The sequence below is a fragment of the Myotis davidii genome, unplaced genomic scaffold (genome assembly GCF_000327345.1).
Source record: "Myotis davidii unplaced genomic scaffold, ASM32734v1 scaffold125, whole genome shotgun sequence".
NCBI classification, from domain to species: Eukaryota; Metazoa; Chordata; class Mammalia; order Chiroptera; family Vespertilionidae; genus Myotis; species Myotis davidii.
This window is the reverse complement of record NW_006299390.1, coordinates 7694990-7716177: the sequence shown is the minus strand read 5'-3', so window position 1 is coordinate 7716177 and position 21188 is coordinate 7694990. Positions and strand designations below refer to the sequence as shown.

At 56.3% G+C, this 21188-nt stretch overlaps 1 protein-coding gene across 6 annotated transcripts in view; it reads left to right on the top strand.

The window, feature by feature from the left end:
- The first annotated feature begins 16613 nt into the window (after positions 1-16613).
- Positions 16614-21188, top strand: part of ADCYAP1R1 (adenylate cyclase activating polypeptide 1 (pituitary) receptor type I) — a 47378-nt gene continuing 42803 nt past the window's right edge. For all 6 annotated transcript variants that reach the window (XM_006774927.2, XM_006774931.2, XM_006774930.2 and 3 more), the window contains exon 1: positions 16614-16692. The gene's annotated coding sequence lies outside the window, so the exon portion shown is untranslated. The remainder of the gene's footprint in view (positions 16693-21188) is intronic.

Sequence of the window (21188 nt, the reverse complement as noted above, 5' to 3'; positions counted from 1 at the left end):
GGGGGGGGGGGGGGGCAGAGAAGGAACCAGAAAGAGAGGCTGAGAGAGAGCAGCCAGTGAGGCAAGAGGAAAAGTAGGCAGGAGAAGAAGGAATCTAAGATGAGAGCGTGGTCAGTTTTCAGACTCAGAACCGGTGAGCCTCCAGCCCCTCCAAGCAAGAGATCAGGGGAACTCACTGGCCCAAGGCAGGACAGCTGGGTTCATCCCGGGCTGGAGCCTGCTGGCTGGTCAGATTCACGCTGAGTCCGCTGAGTCCCCGGCACTAGGCACCGCTGGCGGGACCCTGTCTAGTGGCCCCAGCTAAGGTGAGAGGAAGGCTCTGGGGGTGTGGGAAGGGCGACTCAGGCAGCTCATTTCATTTGGTAGCCAGGAAGTCCTGCCTTATGTCTGACTGCCATCCTAACTGCTTCAGTGTGGGGCTGCAGTTCTTTGTGGCTAACCTGAGCAGCCCCCCTCCTACATATCCCCTTCTCTGGTTAAAGGCAGAAAATTCTTCCTTTTCTACCACATCGTCTCATAAATTGTCTTCAGAAAGCTCCTCCTGCCTCCTTCAACCAGGGATACATTTCCCCTCCCTGCAGTAGCCACAGATTCAGCTCAGGGCCCTGACAGCGTTGGAGGTCAGGACACACAGGGAGGGGTGGCCAAAGACTCTGATCTGAGTCCCTGGGGTCCTGCCTCTGGTGCTGGAAGCCCGCAGCTGGCCCCCACCCCTAAATCCCTGTCTCTCTCAGCTGATCTGAAAGATCTGTCTCCAGGAATCTGTTTTTGAGAACACCTGTTTCTGGCTTGGCAACTTGCTCGCCCGCACCTGGCCCCTGAGCGCAGCAGACCTGGCTTCTGTTCTCAGCCGCCCACCCTTGGCCGCTGTGCCTTCCTCCCAGCCCCTGGCCCAGGGTGCTTGGCTCTCCTGCCCTTCCTGTCACCCAGCCACCAGCCCCTGCGCGTTCCCGATCGCTAATCTCTCCATCAGCAGCTTCTCTGCAAACCTCGCTGCCCGCAGAACAAAGTGCTTTGTCGATGAAAAAGCCCTTTGGGGGCAAACACAGGAAATTAAAGGCTCTGAGCGCAGTAAGAAAATCCATTCTTTTTCATAGATTTCTGCAATCCGATTGCCTCGGCTTCTGTCACTCGCTGGGTCTGCTGGTCTCTGTTCACACCCTCTGGCGGGGAGGGGGCGGCCGGTGGGGGTGCTGTTATCACGGAGGGCCTCTGACTGAGATTCCGCCGTCGTAGTTCATGCCTTCCGGCCTGCGAGGCTGGCCACCTGGCCACGGGATCACCAGGCGCCCTCGGCAGGGGGCAGCCTTCAGGCAGTTGGCCACGGCTAACACCTAGAGGGGGTTGTCGACAGCAGCCGAGAAAGAGTATGTCCTGGCGAGAAGCTGACAGGGTGCCCAGTGTGAAGGGAACAGCCCCCTGCAGGGACAAGAGGGAACCACACCCCTGCTTCTAGTCCCAGCAGGTTACTGCTGCTCTCAGGGACTCCATAGCTCAGTGTGCACAATGGGAGGGTGGATCACCTAAGGCCCCTTTCAGGGATAATTTATGCAACAAACCTCAGTAGAGCTTTATCCTTGTGCCAGAACTTTCAGGAGCCTCAACTAATTGTGCCCAGGGCTTTAAAGCAACCAGTGCCACCCGCTACAGTGACAGCCTGGTGGTGTTGCCCTGGGCAGGGCTCCTTCCGGGGATGGGGTGCGGGGGCAGGTGGAGCCCCATCCCTAGCAGCCTCTGGCCAGTTCAGCTGTGCAGGCCTAGCAGCTTCCCGAGTGGTGGGCAGGAGGGAGGGAGGCAGGAAGGGGAACCAGTTTGTTACTCCAGAGCCCGGTCACATCTGAGAGGACTGTTGTGATGGGGATGGCTGGGCAGTTGCTATGTGTTACACCTGCTGGGTTCTTCTCACCTCCCAGCGGGGCCCAGGTGGTGTGAAAAGGACTGCAATTGATGGGACCTGAAGACCCATCCTTTTCTCACTCCATACGCCTTCCACGGGCACTCATGCACTCCCATGGTTTCAATTACTCCCATTCAGTTTCCGTTACACTGGAGCCTTGACTTATGAGTTTAATTCGTTCTGAGACCGAACTCGTTAAGGACCTCGTTAACTCAAATTACTCTATCAACTCAATGCAAAAGATCAGCCAAGAGACAGCTGGTATCTCAAAAAACTCGTTAGTTGGGACACTCGTAAGTCAAGGCCCCACTGTACTACCATCCATTCCAGTGGTTCTGGTCCCTGGCTGCACATTAGAATCACCTGCGGAGCTAGAAGAACACCAATGGCGGCCCTGGCCCATGCTAACAGATCAGAGTTCCTGGGGTTGGGCCCAGGCTGAGAATTTGTTCGAAGCTCGTGTGCAGGCGGGGTTGAGAACCAACTCAGCCTCTGATCACACTTCCTTCCAACTCTGACCTCTCTTCTAAGCTCCCCAGCTGCTCCCTGGACCTCTCTGCTTGCTTCCTCTTTGGGTGCCTCAGACTCAGCTTGCCCAAGTCAAGTCCACCCCACCTCACTCCACCTTGAAGCCTGCTTTTCTCCAGGGCTCCCTGTCTTAGGGAACTTGACCGTATAAGCCAGTGACCTGGGGGCAGCCCTGCCTCTCTAGTCCCCAGGCTTCCTGTCTAGTCCCCTTCTCACATGGAAGGCTAGGTAGGCAACTCAGGGCTGGTGTGGCAGCTCCATAGTCCCTGGGGAGGGGGCAGGCTCCTTCGTCATCCAGTGCCTTTGCTCTCCTGCATAAGCAGCTTTCCTCTCTTGGTCAAAGATGGTTCCTCCAGTTCCCACAGTCACATCCCCGTTTCCTTCCAGGGAGGGGCAAAGAGGTCATGCTCCTCCTTTTAGAGGCACAAACTAGATGTTGTTCACATCATATCTGCTCATGTCCTATCCACCCAACCAGGCTCACACCTGACTGCAAGGCAAGCTGGGAAATGTAGTCCTATTGAATTTCCAATTCGCCCACTTCTATGCCTCATCTACTGCAATAGCCTTCTGGTCAGTCTCCCTACATCTTCCAGCCTGTTTTTTTTTTCTTTGCATCCGGGATGTTATTATTTAAATGCAAATGAGATCTGATCATCTGCTCAGCAGCTTCCTATTGCTCTTAGGAGAAAGCCCCTGGGCCTTGGTGGACCCTCAAGGTCCTCACCACCTGACCTGGCCCTCTGGCCTCAAATCGAGCCTCTGTCCCTTGCTGTCCTCCAGCCACACTAGTCTGAGGCCCGTGGGTTGAGTGCGGGTGTCTCCATCTGGATTCATGGCCTTTGCTCTTGTTGCTTTCTCTGCTGCAATATTCCCCAATCTCATCCCTGCCCACCCACTTCCAGCCTCTTCCATTGTCCTTCCCATCTGAGATAAATGGGCTGTTTCTCTGGAAAATTCCCTGACCCCTGGGTGAGATCAGGCCTATAGGCTTACGGCACCCTCTTCTTTTATTTCAACACCACAGGTTGGAGTAAGCTATTTGTGTGATCATTGCTTAACCTCTGGGCACCCCATCTGACTGCAAGCTCCACGAGGCAGGGACCATCGCAACTCCAGTGCCTGGCATGGTGCCTGGACTGCAGGAGGTCCTCACCAAGTGTTCGTTGCCCAGGGGAACCGTGAGGGATGGAGAAGGGTGAAGAATGACTCCCACGTTTCTGGCTCATCAAGGAGATGAATGAGGTACCTTTTGTGGAGAGGGAGCCCTGGGCGGGGCTGCAGGCTGGAGCAGGATCCTGCGTTCAGTGTTGGAATACTGGGCTGGATGTGAAGCAGGCTCGAATCAACTGACATTGGATTCTTGATCTGGCCGGAGGTTATCTTAGATCAAAGCCACCAGAATGGCAGCCATTTGGGGGGGGGCGTAGATTGAGTATCCTGGGAGGAACTGGGAAGGAAGTACCAGCAGGACTCCCAACTCTGGTTCTCCGTGCTGAGTTCTGCTCTTGGAAGGGCCCCTTCAAGCCCTTTGGAGTGTCTGGGAAGCTGGGGTTCTGAGTAGCAAGCAGGTGATCACAGGAGGGCTGGAATCTGCTCCCCACCTGGGTGACAGGGCACACTTCTCCCCACATTCCCCACCCACGAGCAGTCCAGCTCAGCAAGCACAGAGGTGGGGGGGCGGAGGGCGGGGGGTGCTGTCTGCTGGATGCCAGGCCCCGTGGGGATGGGTAACGATGGTGGTGGTAGCAGCAGAGAAGTGTAGCTACTGTTTATAGAGCACCCACTCATACTGGACACCATCCTAGGCACTACTTCAACACGTCTCCTCGACAGCCCTACAGCCATTATTCTTCACACTTTACAGCTGGGGAAACCGAGGCACCCAAAAGTTACAAACAAGATCACAGCTACAGAGTGGCAAAAAGAAGGAGGACCACAGCCCCTTGGTTTAAAAACACTTCGAGGGGTGGGATTACCTCCTCGTAATATTGAGGCTACCTACTGTCACTCCATGGGGTGGGTGGGGAAACTGAGGTCCATAAAGCGGTTTCTGGTGAATATGACACTTCTTGGCTGCACTACTCCCCCACCCCCACCCCTTTCTCTTGCCCTTCTCCTTTTCTATCTATTATGACCAATCAAGCTTTCTTGGAAGAGACAAAACTAATTTTAAGAAGACAGGCCACTCATGGGCTGGCTGCACATTGCAGTAAAAGGTGATGGGTAACGGCTCCCAAGATTAATTTTCAGCAACCCTTCACAGAGCTTGGCAGTTTAAAGACTTGACCCTGTGTAAGAAATAGTATTAGTCATGAGTCACGAATGACCCTGAGGGTGGCTTGCTAGGATCCTGGGGCTGGTAGATTATAGACGAGATAGAGACTTCAACTCAGACCTCCAGACTCGCAGTGCAGAGCAGTCTGTCTGACATCCGTTTGTATCTCTGTCTCATCTGCATCATCTCCTCTGGCACGTACCCAGGTTACCTCCCACCCAGGTCTTTCACTTTCCTGATGGTTTGTTTACCTCTTCCCTCTCCCCACCAGGTTCTGTACAGCCCTGTTTTTGCTACATTTCAACTGTTTCATGGATGAATCAGCTAATTCATGCTAAACTAGTAATGACTGATAATGGCGCTCAATATATTTCCTCTCTGGAGGGTATTACATATTTTTCTTAAAAATATGTTTTTTTTTGTTTTGTTTTTTTTTATTTCAGAGAAAGGAAGGGAAGAGGGAGGAATAGAAACATCAACGATGAGAGAGAATCATTGATTGGCTGGCTGCTTCCTGCACACCCCCTACTGGGGATCGAGCCCAAAACCCCGGGCATGTGCCCTGTCTGGGAATTGAACTGTGATCTCCTGGTTCATGGGTTGATGCTCAACCACTGAGCTACACTGGCTGGGCGCATTACATATTTTTTAATGGAATAATAACAATCATAAAACTTCTCTTATGGGTCCTGCTCTTGGAGTTTTCAAAAACAGTTCTCATTCATTTACCTTATTTTCTTCTCAGATCTGCCCACCCCATTCTATCTGTTGCCACTGACTTAGTTCAGCTCAGCTCTTCCTCATCCGTCCTCAGGACTATAGGTCATTCAGTGGTCTCCCTGCCTCCAAGCCATGTTCCATCCTGCTTCCTGCATGATTCTGTTTCACATCCCTCGATTAAGACTCTTGTGGGCTCTGCACCCTCCACAAACAGTGCTGATCTCTCTGTCTAGTCCTTCCTACACCTCCTTCTGGGACATGCCTCTGTGCAGCCAGCTGCCAATCTCGGTGCCACCCAATTTCAGGGAGAGTTGCCAAACTCTCCACATGAGTCTCTCCACTTGACTGAGGTCAGGGAAGCCCCTTTTTACTCGCCTTCCCTGGGGAGCCCCCCACTAATGTATCCTGAATAGTTTTCATGTCAACTCCTTGCCTTCTCTCAGATAGCCTGGAGGTGGATGGCGGGATGATGTTGGGAGAACAGAGTTGAGGCCATTCCCTTTGCAAGTCCTGTGTGGACAATCGCTCTGAATAGTTCTCAAGGGGGTGGGGAGCGGGCAGTGTTGGAAATGCGTGCGAGTGTTTTTAACGTCACAACAACGGGCAATGCCACTGGCACTTGGGACTGGAGACTAAATGAAGGATGTGAAATGGTTTGCATCCTTAAGGGCCGCCTGGCAGTAAAGAAGTACCCTAACCCAAATGCCCATAGTTGCCCGCCTTGAGAAATGGGTGTGGGCCACGAGGCAGAAATCCCAGCTAGAAGCTGTTGTGACGCAGGTAGAAGGCAGGCCTCTCACATCAGACAAGAGCTCCCTGCTCTGCATATTCCCGCTTCTCACCGAACATCCTGGGCTCAGATGGGCCACGTGAGGCCGGCCACCCTGCCCGTGGCATGCGGCACAGCGCCCGGAACACCAGCGATGCTTTCTCCCTTCTCCGTCCAGGTGACGCAGCTCTGAGAGGTCTGTGGGTCCACCTGTCCTTTCCAGACAGGGCCCCCTTGACCTTCCGAGGAGTGAGCAGTGTATGTGTCCGGCGTCCGGTGCCTAATGGGGAAGCCTGCAGCTCTGCTGCGCAGCCGTGTTGGTGGGAAGAAGCCACTGTCCCTCCACCGTGGAGATGCTAAAAGGAGGAGCAAGGAGCATACAGACTCTCAGATTTATTTGTTGTTTGGATGGTTCCAGAGTTCCTCCTTGAAAAGCTTTAGGCTCATTAAGGAAAAACAATGACCTGCTCCAGGACACCAAAGCCAAGACCGTGGGTGGTAGCGAGGAGGAAAGCTGTGCAACTGAGGGGAGAGGAGAAGAGCTGGGGATGTGGCCACCTCCAGGCTTGTGGGAATTCACTGGTCTTGCCATCTCCATGTGTCAGAATCATCGAGCTCAACAGGATCCCCACGGCCATCTCCACCTCCCACTCCACCAGGGCCCCCTCTGTGGTCACTCAACTCTCTCACCACGGTCAGCGTCTCCACCACCAGCAGCAGTGTCCTGACTCTGGGTCAGGCTCCCCCGTGGCCCCTGCCCTCCTTCCGATTCTCTCTCTTGGTGGAAAGAGTTCGGGTGGAGCAGACCTGCTCCTGGGCGGAGACCCTCCACACCAGCGAGGGAGAGTCAGCTTGCTCTGGGCTCTGAGACGGAGCTCAGCCAGGTCTTGGTAGCTGTGCGTTTCCAGAAGAGAAGCGGCCCTATTTTCCCATTTTAAGGAATCCCAGAGGCCTTTTGGATTCTTTGATGTGAATCCCATTTTTGCGGGCTCATTAAGCATTGTCTGGAGAAACTTGTAGCTGGGGTCAGGGCTTGGTCTCGGGTTAGGGTTAGAGGTTAGAGGTCGGTCTGTGCCTGGGGCAGGGCTTCCTATGAGACTGGGATTAGAGGCTAATGTGAGTCAAGGTCAGCGCCCCATGTCCAGCCTGGGTCAGAGCGCTGTCTGGGGTTGAGTCTTCTCAAGGTGGAAGTAGTGTCAGGTGTCCACTAATCGAACCTCTTTTTATGTCCAAAATATCTTCCCAAGTGCCCCCTTTTTCCTTGGGTCAACAGGTTTTCCCGAGTGACTCCTCACCCTCTGGCCCCTTGCCACCACTTCCTCTGAGCCCTTGGTCCCTGGGGTTCAGGACGAGCCACACTCTTGCTCTGGGCTGTGGACTCCGGAACGGGATGGGTGGCTTCTGATTCAAAGCCCTCTGCAGTCTGGGGCTGCAACTGGAGGAGAGGCCGCCGCCAGGCCTGGTGCCCAGCCAGCCCTGGCAGCTGGGTGGCTAGCTGTAATGGGATTTACAGCCTGCATGCTGCCCCAAACCCCGCCCTTCCTGCTCCCCGCCCCTCCATCTTCCCATTGGGATGCAGCCCTCAGCTCTACCTACCCAGAAGCCTCATTGTCTGGGCCAGTCCAGCGCCTAGCAACCCTCCCTGGGAGCCCTTTCCCACCGCCCCTCCCCTGCGAGCACCGGCACCACTTGTGTTTTTATGGCTGCAAAGAAGCCCGTGAAGCCAGCCAGCTGGTCTCACCAGTCTCCCAATGACCCGGTTCTGAGAGTCTCCTTGGGAATTCTGGCCTCCTTGCCAAGGCTCCAGGGTCCTATCAGATCCCCGAGTTCCATTCCGGAATTCTGCGAGTCCCGGAGTCCATTCCAGGAGCCCATGAACATTTGAGAATTCCAGGGTTCTCTGACACGGGCCTCGGACCATTTAATAGTATTCTAGAATTTGGTTATTGTATTCCAGAGGGGTCTGTGGTTCCAGAAACAGTCCGTGGTCACGAATCAGGGTGACGGAGGTCAGAAGGTGATGAGGACACAGACACTGCACTTTTATTTTCTTTAAATTAGAATCTCCCGAGAGGTGCAGAGAAAACTGAAACTGCCGCCTGGGAGCCACTCTCGGATTCGGCACCGGCCAGCCCCTCTGGGTGCTGGGGATGGAGCCATGGCAAAGAAAGACCCTGTTCCCAAGCAGCTTCCATTCCCGCAGGGGAGACAAATATGGAACAGACAGACACGTGCCGGGCAATATGTCAGATAGTGACGGGTGCCTTAAAGAAAAAGATCGAAACAAGGAATAATTCGTCCGTTATTATACTTGCTATGTGTTCAACTCCGTCCTAAGGCTTTGCATGGATGAACTGACTTGTGTTTTATAATGTTAAACAGTAGGTGCTGCTGTGTAGCCCCACTTTCTAGGTGGGGAAACAGGCACAAAGGTTAAACGACTTCTCCTAGTGGCAGAGCCGGGATTTGAACCCAGCAGGCTGGCTCCAAAATCTACACCGAGCCACTGTGTTGTGATGCAGGGGAAGGTGGCGGAGCGTGATGCTGTGAGGGGCTGTCCCACAGGGCGGGCTGGGACATCTGACCGAGACTTGCAGAAGGCGAGGGGGTGATGTGTGCGCACACCTGGGCAGAATGCTCCCCTGGGGAGGGAGCCAGGTGCCAGCTCCCAGCAGGGAGGACCCGTGTTCTCTGTGCTCAGGGGCTTCCTGGGAACGTCTTTCGTTGGGGACCTGGTGGGAAGCACAGACTTGGAGAGATGCTTGTCTCTGCGGTCATAAAAGCCCCCTTCGTCAGCCCGCAGATTCCCCTATGTCCTCTCTCCCTGGCCATGCAGACGGCTCCCCCCATTTTGCAGAGAAGTGTCCTCAGAACACAAAAGAAAGAGCTAAAAGAGACAGTCTCTGGGTGACAGGACCATCAGCTGGCTAACGGTGAGCGATGAGCGACACCTCCCCCTCCCAAGGCCTAGTGTGAAACAGAGTGATGGCTTTATCCCCCTGGGAAGGACTGGAGCGGTGGCCAAGCAGCCTTGACCACCGGGCACACCGGCCTTTTGACACAGCTCTCCGTCTGTCCTGCCTGCAGACACGGGCCATGCATACAGCGGAGAAAAGGGAGCTACAGGGACACTGGGATCAAATGGAGTGGGCAAGATTCCTGGCTTTGCAATTGGGCCAGCAGCCCCTGCGGACAAGTTACTTCCCCTCCAAGACTTGGTTTCTTCCTCTGTAACCCTGAGATCAGCATAACCCCTAAGCATGCCGCTTTAGAAACACTCGAGGAGCTGGTAAAAGAACCCAACAAAGGGCCTGGCATAGCGTCGGTGCTCAAGGCAGTGCTATCATTGTTTCCACCCCGTGTTCTGTTGCCTTGGGTGACACATTCCTTCCCTTTCTCAGGGCCTTGTCTTCCCCACCCTACAATGGAGGTCGAGTAGGTGACTCACTTTTTCAACCAATCTGTATTTCCTGAGCTTCATGCCAAGCACAGGGGTGGAACAGACCGACACAGGCTCTGACCGCAGGGAGCTTCGGTCACTGTGTTGTCCCCATTCCATCCCTCACCTTCCAGGATCTAGGTGATGGGGGCTACGGCGGGCAGAGTTGCAAGACCCAAGGTTCCTGCTGTCGGGTGCACAAGCCCATGCAAACCCCCGTCCTTGAACATGGCAGGACCTATACAGAGAAAGGGCTTTTACATTCCCGGTGAGACTAGTTATGTGGCCAAGGGAAGGGTCTTTGCAGATGTTACCAAAGTCTTTATGGGTTCACGTTAAATCTGCCAAACTTGAGCTAATCAGATGAGCCCTTTAAAGAGGGTCCAGAAGTTAAAGAGAGGCCTCAGGGAGGTGAGGGGCCATGTGGTGGAGCGCTGAGGGCCCAGCCCAGGACCCGAGGGACAGACTCTGTAACCACCTTGGCTGAAGACCCCAAGCCTCAGATGAGACCCCCCAGGCCCAGCTGACCTTTGATTTCAGTCTTGCGACGCACTCCTGCTCTAGGGAAACTGAGATAATCCATGTGCCATGTTTTCAGCTAAGTTGGTGGTAACTTGGTACACAGCAATAGACACCTGATTACAAACCCTGCCCCTGAGTGAACGTGTGTGTGCAAGGCCTCAGATCAACCCCATCTCCCCATCTCCAGCTATCTTCCCAGCCCCTGCTCAGGGCCTGGAGCCCCCCTCCCCCGCCGTGCCAGGTCAATTCCTCGCAGATAGTCACCCCACCCGCGGTGGTGGCAAAGGATTGTCTCATAACCCCCAACCTGCTCCCAAAGTTGGTTGTCAAAGAACATTCTATTTGCCCTACTTTTAATATAATTATCAGCATCATTATTTGCACGACTCCGAGTCAGGGCCCAGCCGGGTACAGGCCCCCTATTATCCTGAGCTGCTTTGATGCGAAGGGCTGTAGCCCTGTCTCCAGCTTGCCGCCGCCTCCCACACAAATTATCTGTAATTTCCATACCTCTGTGCTGGCTGGGGCCCTGCGTTACAGCCAGGACCTGGGGCCGGTGCACTGTCATTTTCAAGGCAGCCAAGTCTGGAAACTGGAGCAAGTGGGGTCCGGACTTGGCTGTGAGACCTGCAGGGGGAGGGGAGGGCAGGCCTAGGGGTGCAGCCACCCACCCCAATAGGAGCTGGGGCCAGATGGGGGGGCAGTGACCAAGCCCATAATAATCAGAGACAGGGCATGTGAAACGTGACTCTCGAACACACCCCACGGGGCCTGTTGGTGGGATCCCCCGGGAGGGTACTTTCTGTAGGACCTGGAGCACTGAGCCCAGAGCGTGCCGAGGATGGGGGGGTGGGCAGAGAAGCCCAGAAGCCCCGTGGGGAGAGCAGAGTTGGAGATGAGGATGGGAATCATGCGTTCTACTCCTACCAGGGTGCCTGCGGGGTACCCGGCTCCTAGGGGTAAGCAGCTGGGTCCCTGGGGAGGGGCCTACGAGAGCTGAATGGGAAGTGTCACTGTGATGGGAACTGCCTGACAGTGACGGAGCTTTGCCTCCGCAGGGAGGCCCACTGCCGCCTGCAGTTCTGCAGGAGAGAAAACGCCTCTGTCTTGATAGAGAAGACCTCATTTTATACTGCAGAGCGGTGAATGGCGCCCTGTGTGCGCGTGGGCGTGGGCGTGCTTACTCCCTTTGTGAACGCACCCCTGGGCACCGTATCGGATGGAAAGGCACGTGTGTAGGTGTGCAGAGCAGACTCATGCACAGCAGTAACGATGCGGATTCGGTGTGTGCCGATCTGGCCCTGAGGCTGCACTTGAGGATTTCTGCACATAGGCGAGGAGGCTGAGGGCACTGGGCTCTTCTCACGCATCTCTCACTTTTACTCCAAGCTTTGCCACCCCCTTCCCACTCTTTCTAACTCCTTGGAAGAGTGTCTAATTACTTCTAAGAGTTCTCATGGTTCAGGGCAGAGGGCACAGGTCTAAAAAGCCCAGAGACCGGGTATGCGGCCCCGACTCTGCCACAGTCAGCCTGTTCACTTTGAGCCAATCGTTTCTGTTCTCTGAGCCTCATTTGCTTCATCTGTGATATGGGGTGCTAACCAGCCCAGTCAACACTTAGAATTTAGGGTTTCACATCCCTGATCCCACCTCCCTTATTCTGCACAAAGTCCTCCCTTTGCTCATCCTTACCTATCGTCACACCCTGGGGAGCGGGGTGGCAGAACAGGAAGACTCAGGACTCCCCAGCTCTGAGGAGCTCCCAGGTGGTTCTGGAGATGGGTCTTCCTTCCTCCTGCACCCCAGGTTCCTGGCGGGGCAGGGTGGGTGGGTGATGGCAGCTGCAAGGATTTCTAGAGCTCCTGGAAGAAACACAGCTTGAAACCCACAGATCTAGGCAGCCCAACATCATTGCCTTGGTTTCTGGGAGCATCCCCAGGGTTCAGGGTTCCGGTGCATGGATCACTAGCGAGGCTCTAGATCAAGCATGTCAAACTCGCGGCCCGCGGGCTGCATGCCTCATTTATTTGGCCCGTGTTAGCCTTTGAGTTTGACATGCTTGCTCTAGATGGCAGTGTTTCTGATGAAGATGCGGCCTCCTGGATGAGAGGCAGGGGATCTGAGCATCTGACTGGCAGTCCCTGCTTCTGGAATGGGTGCTGTCCCAGGGAAGTGCAGGCTCTGCCGCCTGGAATGTCCCTGCAGCTGTGCATCTGGGAAGAGGAGGCACTGAAGGGGCAATGCGCTTACACACCTTCAGGGGGCTCAGCATTCCAAGTCTCCCTGATTCTGCCCTGCTGTGTTGGCGGGCCTTCGAGGGGGCCCTCCCTCAGGTGCCTGGACTCCTCACAGCCTCCCTGGCCATCTGATGCAGGAAGTAACCAGAGAGCCTTCTGACTCAAACCTGCCTCAGGGCTGCACCGTTTAGGCCTGTGGCTCCCACTGGCTTGAGTGAGAAGTGACCCAGCACTTGGCTCTTCTGTGGCAAGAAACCCATTCTCCACAGTCCGGCACTCAAGGCCTATGACACTCTCCAGATGTGAATGACAGGGGCTAATGCACATAAGGCAGTGAGTCCCCACCCTCTTCATGCCCTGGAGCGTGTAGAACGCACCAGCATGTATATAGCTCCTGGGGACAATAGAATAGGCTGCCTATGGTGCCACGGCCTGAGGGACAGTATCTGAGCACCCCTCTACCAGGCCCTGGGCACTTGCGCATGCGGCATTGGGATGCTCACATGCAAAGCAGTTAGTGGAGGGCCTACCGCAGCGCTTCTGAACTGTTGGCTGCTGCATTACTATCCCCTGGGGAGCTTTAAAAAATTCTTTTGCTCAGGCCTCACCACAGACCAATTGTCTAATGATCTTGGGTGGGGAGGCGTTTTTAGAGCTCCCCCGGGATTCTGTAGCACCAGGAAGGTTAGACTCACTGGGCCAAGACAAGGTGAGCATTCGGCAAATGTCGGCTCTTTGCAATGGACATCTCATGTCAGCTCTTTATGAGAGATGCCTCCGTGTCATGGAAGGTGCTGTTCTTGCCTGTGCAGGGGGAAGGGCTGGATTGGGGGGTTGGCCGGCCGGACCTCACAGGGCACTGCTGTTCAGGAGAGATGAATGCTGGGTAGGGCAGCCTGGCATCTATCTCCCTCAGCCAGGTCTCAGCAAATTGAATTAAAACCCATATTTTTTAGCTGCTGCCCGCCTGGCTGGCTGGCTGGCTGTGGAAGGAGCTGAGGCAGGGAGCACCTCAGGGAAGGGAGAGCTGTTGAGGAGACCCCAGCCTCCTCCCGAGCGGGGAGAAGGCACACAAGGGGTCCTTCTGGGAGACCATTCCCAAGGCTGGTCCCTCAGCCTCGGGTGGTCCCGAAGCCAGGCAGGCAGAGTGAGTAAGGGCGGCTGGCTTGGAAAAGGAGGAAGAGGCTGGCTCTGTCCCGGGGAGGCCCGGTCTGGGGAACAGAAGCGGCTGGAGTGTGTCCTGCTCAAGAAGAACCACGGTGGTTTGGAAGGACCACAGCCATAAACCTGGATGGGCAGAAAGTAGTCCAGGACAAGGAAGCCCAGCCTGGACTCCAGCACGAGGGGGGACAGCCCACCAGGGAGAACGCTGAGGTGGGCACCAGGACACGGGCTTCAGTTCCAATCCGAAAGTTCCCTGCATGTCCTGGGCTGGTCCTGTGCCCCTTTGGGCTTAGGCACTTCATTCACGGGGAAGGGGACTAGACAAACCCCTGGATCCCAGCTCTGATGTTCATTTTTGCATCTCTATGGGCAGATGCTATGAGGTGGGGCTTGCATGAGATCCATCTATAAGGACTGGTGGCCCCTATAGCACCTTGGGGAGATTAGAGAGGTGCCACCCCCTCCCTCCAGAACTTACTAGAAACCTGTCCCTTTTGGGTGGACTCTGTGTGCCAGGACTGGTTGGGAGTGGGCAGAGCAGGAGCTGGACTTCTAACCCCACTTACCCCTTGGCCACATCCCTCTGTGTGGGGCACAAACTGCACAGTGGTACCTGGAGCCCTGACTGCCCCCTGCATGTGCTCAGCCAGGATCTCACCCTCTGGCCGGGGCCTTGAAGCAAAACGAGAAGAGGTGACAGAAAGGCTGTGAGCAGAGCATGGCTGGGCTTCTGCCCTGGTCGGCTGCTGCCCAGGCAGAGAGGAAGGCGTGCCCATGCCAGCCTGCTCACCGCCCTCACCAGGACATATATCTGGGGATGTTGGTCAGAGTGCATGGGATACAGGACCCACTGTGGGACCCGGGGAACTCGGAGTGTGGAAAACGGAAGCAACCTGGAACTGAATGTGAACCTCAGAGCCAAGCTGGAGGGCCTCCAGTCCCACGGACAGTTCCAGGGTGGACTGGCCTGCCGTCCACGACTCTGATCTCACCCTGCCGTCCACTCCAGGCCCCCCGTGTTCCTCACTCCGCGTTTCCCTCCTGACTCTGAGGCCCCTGCAGCCTCCCCTCCCCTCTGAGGACCGTTCACAGTTTACAGAGCACTTTCACACTCCGCATCTCATTTGATCTTCACAATGCCAGGGCTGTCCAAAGGAAGGAAGCAGGCTCCCAGGGGTTAGGGCAACAAGCCAGGTCCAGAGGCAAGTCCTAGCTGCTTGACTCACTAGCACAGCACCAGGCCCTCTTCTTCCCAGAGGGGTTCACTCTTTCTGATGCAGGGGCCTGATGTTCTCCTTGAGGACATCAAGGGAGCGTTCCTGGACGGAAAGGCATGTGAGTCCTGGTGGCCAGCTGTGGGTGTACCAGGGGGCCAGTGCTCACTATGCAGTGAAAAGAAACCATCGGCCCACTGTGGGGACCCGGGGAACTCCTCGTATCTTTCTGGGGCCACAGGTACTCCCTGTAGTTTCCATTATGGGCTCCTGCTCTATCTTCCGGCCCTCTTTTCCTCAGTTGGATGGGGGTCCTTGAGGGAGAACCCCAGTCTCGCATCCCTCTGCTTCCCTCAGGCTTCCTCAGCAAGGTGGCCAGAGCAAGACTCGGGCCCACAGGGCGGGTGGACAATAGCTGATGTAAATGGGGAAGGCCAGAGCCTGGTTGCAGAAGATGAATGTGTGTGTGTGTGTGTGTGTGTGTGTGTGTGTGTGTAGGGAGTTCTTGGCATGTTGACATGTGGGGCAGTGACCAGAGCAGGGATGGACGGTTGGGGTGGGCAGAGGGTGAATACGTGGCCCGGAGGTGGGTTCTTAAGAGTTGGCTCTACCACCGATTCTGGCTGCATGATCTGTTTAGTTCTCCTTATTAAGCCTCAGTTTACCCATCCGTAAAGGAGGAAGTTCAGTAGGATCCCAATAACAGTAGCAACAGCCATGTGTTCTTCAGTGGAGAAATAAGATCAGGGAAAACCTATGGGGTATGTCAAGGCACATGACGAAGCTGAGGCTCAAAGCCATCCAGCTAAGGGGCCTAAGCTTATGGAGCCAGCCAGGAGTCTGACTCCCGAGCAGAGCAGCCTCTGTCCATTTAAGCTGCGGGAGGCCCCCCTATGTGCCCCTACCACTGTGGCCCTACCACTTCCCTGACCATAGAGGCATTCCCCAGGAGATCACCCCCCCTGTGTGCCCCTACCACTTCCCTGAACATAGAGGCATTCCCCAGATCACATTTGACGACATCCAGGCAGGCTCCCCAAAGCCAGCTGACCTTCTCAGGCCCGGGGCTGCGGGGACACCGACCCAGGAGAGTCAGGACTTGCTGGGTAAGGAGGGCTTCATGGAGGAGGAGGAGCAGACACGGAATCGTGAGGCTGTGGAAGGAAGACAGAACAGGGCTTTCACGCTCTGGATACCTTGGGGAGGATAAAAAGGAGGGCGGTGAGCCCTGGGGAAGGCACCACTCGGAAGCCCCAGCGACCAAGGGGGAGGGGTCCCCCATATCCTGTCCTCCTGGGTCCAGCTGTGCAGCTATCAGCTCTCGCTGGTGTCTGCCTGGGCGAACGCGGCGGGCGGGGTCCCGCTCCCCACGTACCACCGCTCCCGGCCTAAGCCCTCCCCCAGGCGCCCATTGGCCTGCACCCCAGCCCAGCCTGCGGAGCGCGTGGGGGTGGGGGTGGGGGAGGTGGTGGTCTGTCGCCTCCCTCTAGCTCACAGCTTGGCGGAGGCGGCGCCTCTCCCGGAGAGCTGACCGGGCTAGCTGTCAGAATCAAATGACATCCTCCACACCCTGTCCACCCTCCCAGACCCCAGAATCCTCGCCCCTGGGGACTGCGGACCCCCTCCTCCTGGGCAGCGCGGGGCCAGCCTCCGAATCTAAAAGGAAGCCCCCTCCCGTCGCTGCTGCCTTCCTGCACGACAGTCTGACCCCCCCCCCCCACCCCCACCCCGCCTCTTGGGAGGATGGGTCCCTACAGCCCTTAGCGGGTGGGGTCGACCTAGCTACCTCTCGACCCTTCCCCTTCCGGTGCCAGAAGAGAGGACCTCGGGTTGGGAACGCACTGAGGCCAGAGAGACCTATAAGGACCATAGGACCCGCCTTTCTACTCCCAAGGCACAAGGACGCGCTGTGTGAATTGGGAAGGTGATGCTGAGGGTCCCCTGGGGCTGGATGCCGCAGGTCTCAGGAGATTTGAGGGCTGAGCAAGGGATGTGCTCGGTAGGAGGTGGGATAGGGGCCAGAATAGAATGCCCCGCTTGGGGACACATTTGGGATTGTTGTCTCTGGGTTTCCCCCAGCGTGGGGGGGCTGGGTCAGGATGGTTTTGGGGTCCCACCGGGGAAACGCCATCGTGGCCTGTGGGAGAAGGGCACCTGCCTGCCAGGCTGAAGTGGGCCTGACCAAGACCCCTGCCTGCTGCCTTAAAGGCACAGGTTCTGCGGCAGGGGTGGGAGGAGGGGGCCTCATCCTGTGAGTTGGGGCATCAGAAGGGGCCAGGGCTCCGATGGATGGAGCTAGATGCTCAGAGGGGAGCCCAGCAGAAGCTGATTCTATTTCACATGGAGCTGGGGAGTGGGGCCAGGCCCCTGGAAGGAGCTCGGGCCTCCTTTTGAAAGTGCTGGAGGGGGGTGCGAGGGGTCGGGGGAGACTCCCCGCTAATGCTCCAGGCCATGTGCATGCTTTTCATGCAAGTGCGTCAGTTCCCCTTTCTCCACCTCCCCCAGCCTCACAGTGTCCCACCAAGCCCCCCTCTAAATAAACCCACGCACGCAAACACAAAAAAACCAGGCACGCATTTGGCTTTTCCTGTGAGCAGCCCTGTGTGGTGGGGGGCTGGTGAAGGGGGCTTGGGAGGGATGGAGCCACACACATCTGTGGAGAGCTGCCTGCCTTGAGGCTGCCATTGCACCAGGCTGAGAAGCATCCTGAAGGCCAGGCTAGAGGCATTTGAGTGGCTGTGGGCTTCAAAAGGGGATGAAACACTGTTTGAGCCTGGGGGGTGGGGTGGGGGTAGCAGCAACACCCAGATTCTCCCAGGAGGCCCCAATCTGAGTTGGGTGCTGGGTGCAGGTGGGTTGTGTTAGAAGAGCTCACAGGTACAGATGAATCGGGCTCCTGATCCCCACTGACCTTGGAGAGGGCAAGCAGAGGTGCCAGTCTGGACACAAGCCGCAATTTGAACGTCTAAATTAGAGACAGGCCCTGTGCCAGATCTGCCAACCAATCCATCAACAAGTGTGTATGGGGTGACCAGGGAGGCGGCCCATCCCTTCCTCCCCCACCATGGGCAATTCACCCGCGGTTCTGCGTCTGGGACAAGACCCGGGAGTCTGCCCCTCTGTTCACAATGAGGGGACACGGCTGTGGGGAGTCTCTGGCAGGACCCTTTTCTGCATTCTCAGGGCTAATCAGGCTAAAGACTGGCAGGGGGTTGACATTGGAGGAAGCTTCAGAACCCATTTTCTCTCCTGCGGCCACCCTCTTGGCCAGGTCCCTACGTTGGGGTGCTCTCTCAATTTGTGTTGAATAAGCAAACATACAAAATGGGTATTTACAGTCAGCATATGAACCAAGAGGCTAGGAAAGACAGATGCTAAGGTGGCGTTCTTTCTGGGGACGTGGCCTCAGGTCTCCAGGTCAGTGACCAAGGGCTGGCAGTGGCTACGGGGAGGACAGGCACCTGGTGCTGTCTGCCAGAGGGCAGAGCCAAGGCTCAGAGCAGTACCAGGAAGGCACCCGGCCTGACGCCTACACCTGCGTGACAGTGGGTTTCTCATCCGGGAGGCGTGTGAACCGGAGTCCAGTGCCCCAGACAGGGCTGCCTCGGGATTTTCTACTCTGGGAGGGTCGAGGCCCTGGAAGCCTCGGCCACGTCTGAACAGAGGAATCCGAGTCCGGAGTCTGAACGGCTGGGCCTAGTGGTCCAGCTGCCAGGCAACACGCAGGCAGCAAATCAACTGCGATGTGTTTGTACTGAGCCCTGGATGCCGTCACGGGCACATGCCGTCATGGGCACATAGTGACAGCCACCCCCACAGTGACACACAAAGAGGGGGTGACACACAGCCGGGGAAGCATCAAGGCTTCCCGTGACACCAGCCAGAGAGCCGGGACAGAACATGTGACAGCAGAAAGACAAAAGGACATTGGGGCACACACCCTCAGATCTAGATGTACCTGGGACCCCGACGTTTGCCCAAGGAAGGCCACAAGAATCCTCCTAACGCGAGCCCAGGTGCACGGGAACTGAAGGCAGGAAGTGCGTGTGGCATGAGACGAGGACGAGGGCTGGCGAGCTTTCTGCAAAGGGCCGGATTGTCCGTATTTTAGGCTTCACTGGCCACATACTGTCGCAGCCACTCACAGTTCTGCGGTTGCAGCGTAGAAACAGCCACAGATGATATGGAAACAAATGGGCATCGCTGTGTTTGATGCGCTTATTTATGGACTGAGATTTTGAATTTCATAGCTTTCATGTGTCGTGAGATGGGAGTCCTTTCATTTTTTTCCTGACCATTTAAAGCTGTAAGCATCCTGCTTGGCTCACTGGCTGTCCAAAACTGGGTGAGGGGCTGGATCTGACCCGCCGGAGGGGCTGCCAAGACCTGGGCTGGAAGGGAGAGGTGGTGTAGGAGGTTGAAGAACGGAAGGGCTGAGTGCTAAGGGCTGGAGCTGCCCTGGGGGGCCTGGGATGCCACCCTCCACTCAGCCTGGGGCTCAGAGGGCCCCTCTGTTTCGTGGGTCAGTGCCCGGAGAGGCTCCCCACCTGGCCTGAGCGCCCCACCCCAGACAGGCCTCCGCTTGTCCATGTGATGAATCTCCCACGCTGCGGACCCCTGGAGACCACATTCGGGACTGAAAATAAAGCAGCATCACATCACCGGGCTTCACCGGAGCCTCCTTTCCCATTCACCCCGTGCCCAGGTTTGTGCCCGCCTCCACCAGGACGGCGACCACAGGGAAACCTGTGTGCCCCCCTGGAAGGGGAGGGTGAGGTGCTGCTCTCCCACTATGGGGGCGCCCAGGAGGCTAAAGAATGCCTGGAAAGACACACTGGAAAGATAGTAGAGCTTCTCCCCAGGGACCTGGGCCAGCCGCTGGAGAGCGGGGAGTGTCCCATCCCAGGAGCTGAGCCCTCTGCAGCCGCGGTGCTGTAGACAGAGTGCTGCAGGGGTTGGGGCGGTGGGGGTGGCTGGAGGGTCTCTGCGGAAAGTGGGGAGCCTGGTGAGTCACCGCTGGCCCGGTGTGGTGACTGATGATGCTGGTTTCGCGTGTGTCTGGCAAAGTGGCTCATCCGAGGACTCGGCTGCTCTTGTCAGTTCCCCACCCAGGTCTGTGGCTGTGCTGATGGGGCCTGAGGAGGGCAGGCCTTCCCGAATCTGGATGGGGAAGCGGACTCCCTTCCAGCCCAGAAATCTGTCACACAACTGTTCCTGCCAGGCTGGGGCCACGCTCTGCCCTGGGTGACTTTGGGGCGTGTCGCCCCCTCTCTAGTCTGTTTCCCCACAGGTAACTCAGTACCACTGAGAGGTGGCTTTTGAAGTCCATGTGAGGTCTGAAATGCTGTGCTTATAGTTGCAGCTTCCTAAGGAGAGAAGTATGGGCAGGGGTCAGCAGAAGGCCTGACCAGTCTCCAAGGGCGTGAGAAGGGCCACTCATGGGGTATTGGTGGGTTTTGAGCTGATCTTTCAGCAGTAGCGGAGGCTGGCAGGGGCATAAGGGATGGAGTGCACAACCTTTGGAGCCAGGTGGCTTGGGTTCACTTCCCAGTTCTCCCACATATTTGCTGTGTGACCTTAGGGAAGTTGCATAGCCTCTCTGTGCCTCAGTGACCCCAGCTATCGCGTGAGTGAGGATAATGCTAGTAACTACTTCACAGGTTTGGCTAGGTGAAATGAGTTAATGCGCATTTATTGCTTGGAAGCGTGCCTGACACATACTGAATGTTTAATAAATGTTAGTCATTAGTAAAGAAAGGTGCAGCTGGCCTGCTATTTCCATTTTGAATGTTACACGGGGCTGTGGGGATAGAGGTGTCAGTAAGAGAGCGCAAAACCCTGAACACAAGTGGTAAGGGAATAATAATAGTTAACATATGTGTAGTCCTTACTGGGAGCCAGGCTAATACTGTATAAATTTGTTGGTGTCTCACAGCAATATCTATGAGGTAGATATTACTATTATTCCCGTTTTATAGATAATCAAATTGAAGCGCAGAAGAGCTAAGTGGCTTGTCCCTAAGTCCATCACAGTAAATGTCAGGAGATAGGGTTTCTTGTCTTCAGATCAGGTGCTAAATTGCCCCAGCAGAGCCTGGACCCAAGAGCGAGCCTGGGAAGATTGGTGACCAGGTCATCCTGACCACTTGTGTGGCTGGGCCAAACGGCCCAGGTCCACCCTGAAGGAGGGGAGAGTCCCACCCCAGGCTGCAGTAGCCAGGCCCTGCCCTGTGAGGGGGTCGCTGGCAGCTGGGGAGAGTCAGAGGGGGGAGGCAGCCAGGACGAGGAGGGGCAGCTGCTACCAGGACTGTGGCTGGCAGACCCAGGGTTGCATCTATAGGGCAGAAGAGCCATTCGCATGGCCCAGGGGAGTACCAGGTTTGGGATAGGTGGTCTAATATTGTAAACTCTGAGAGCTGT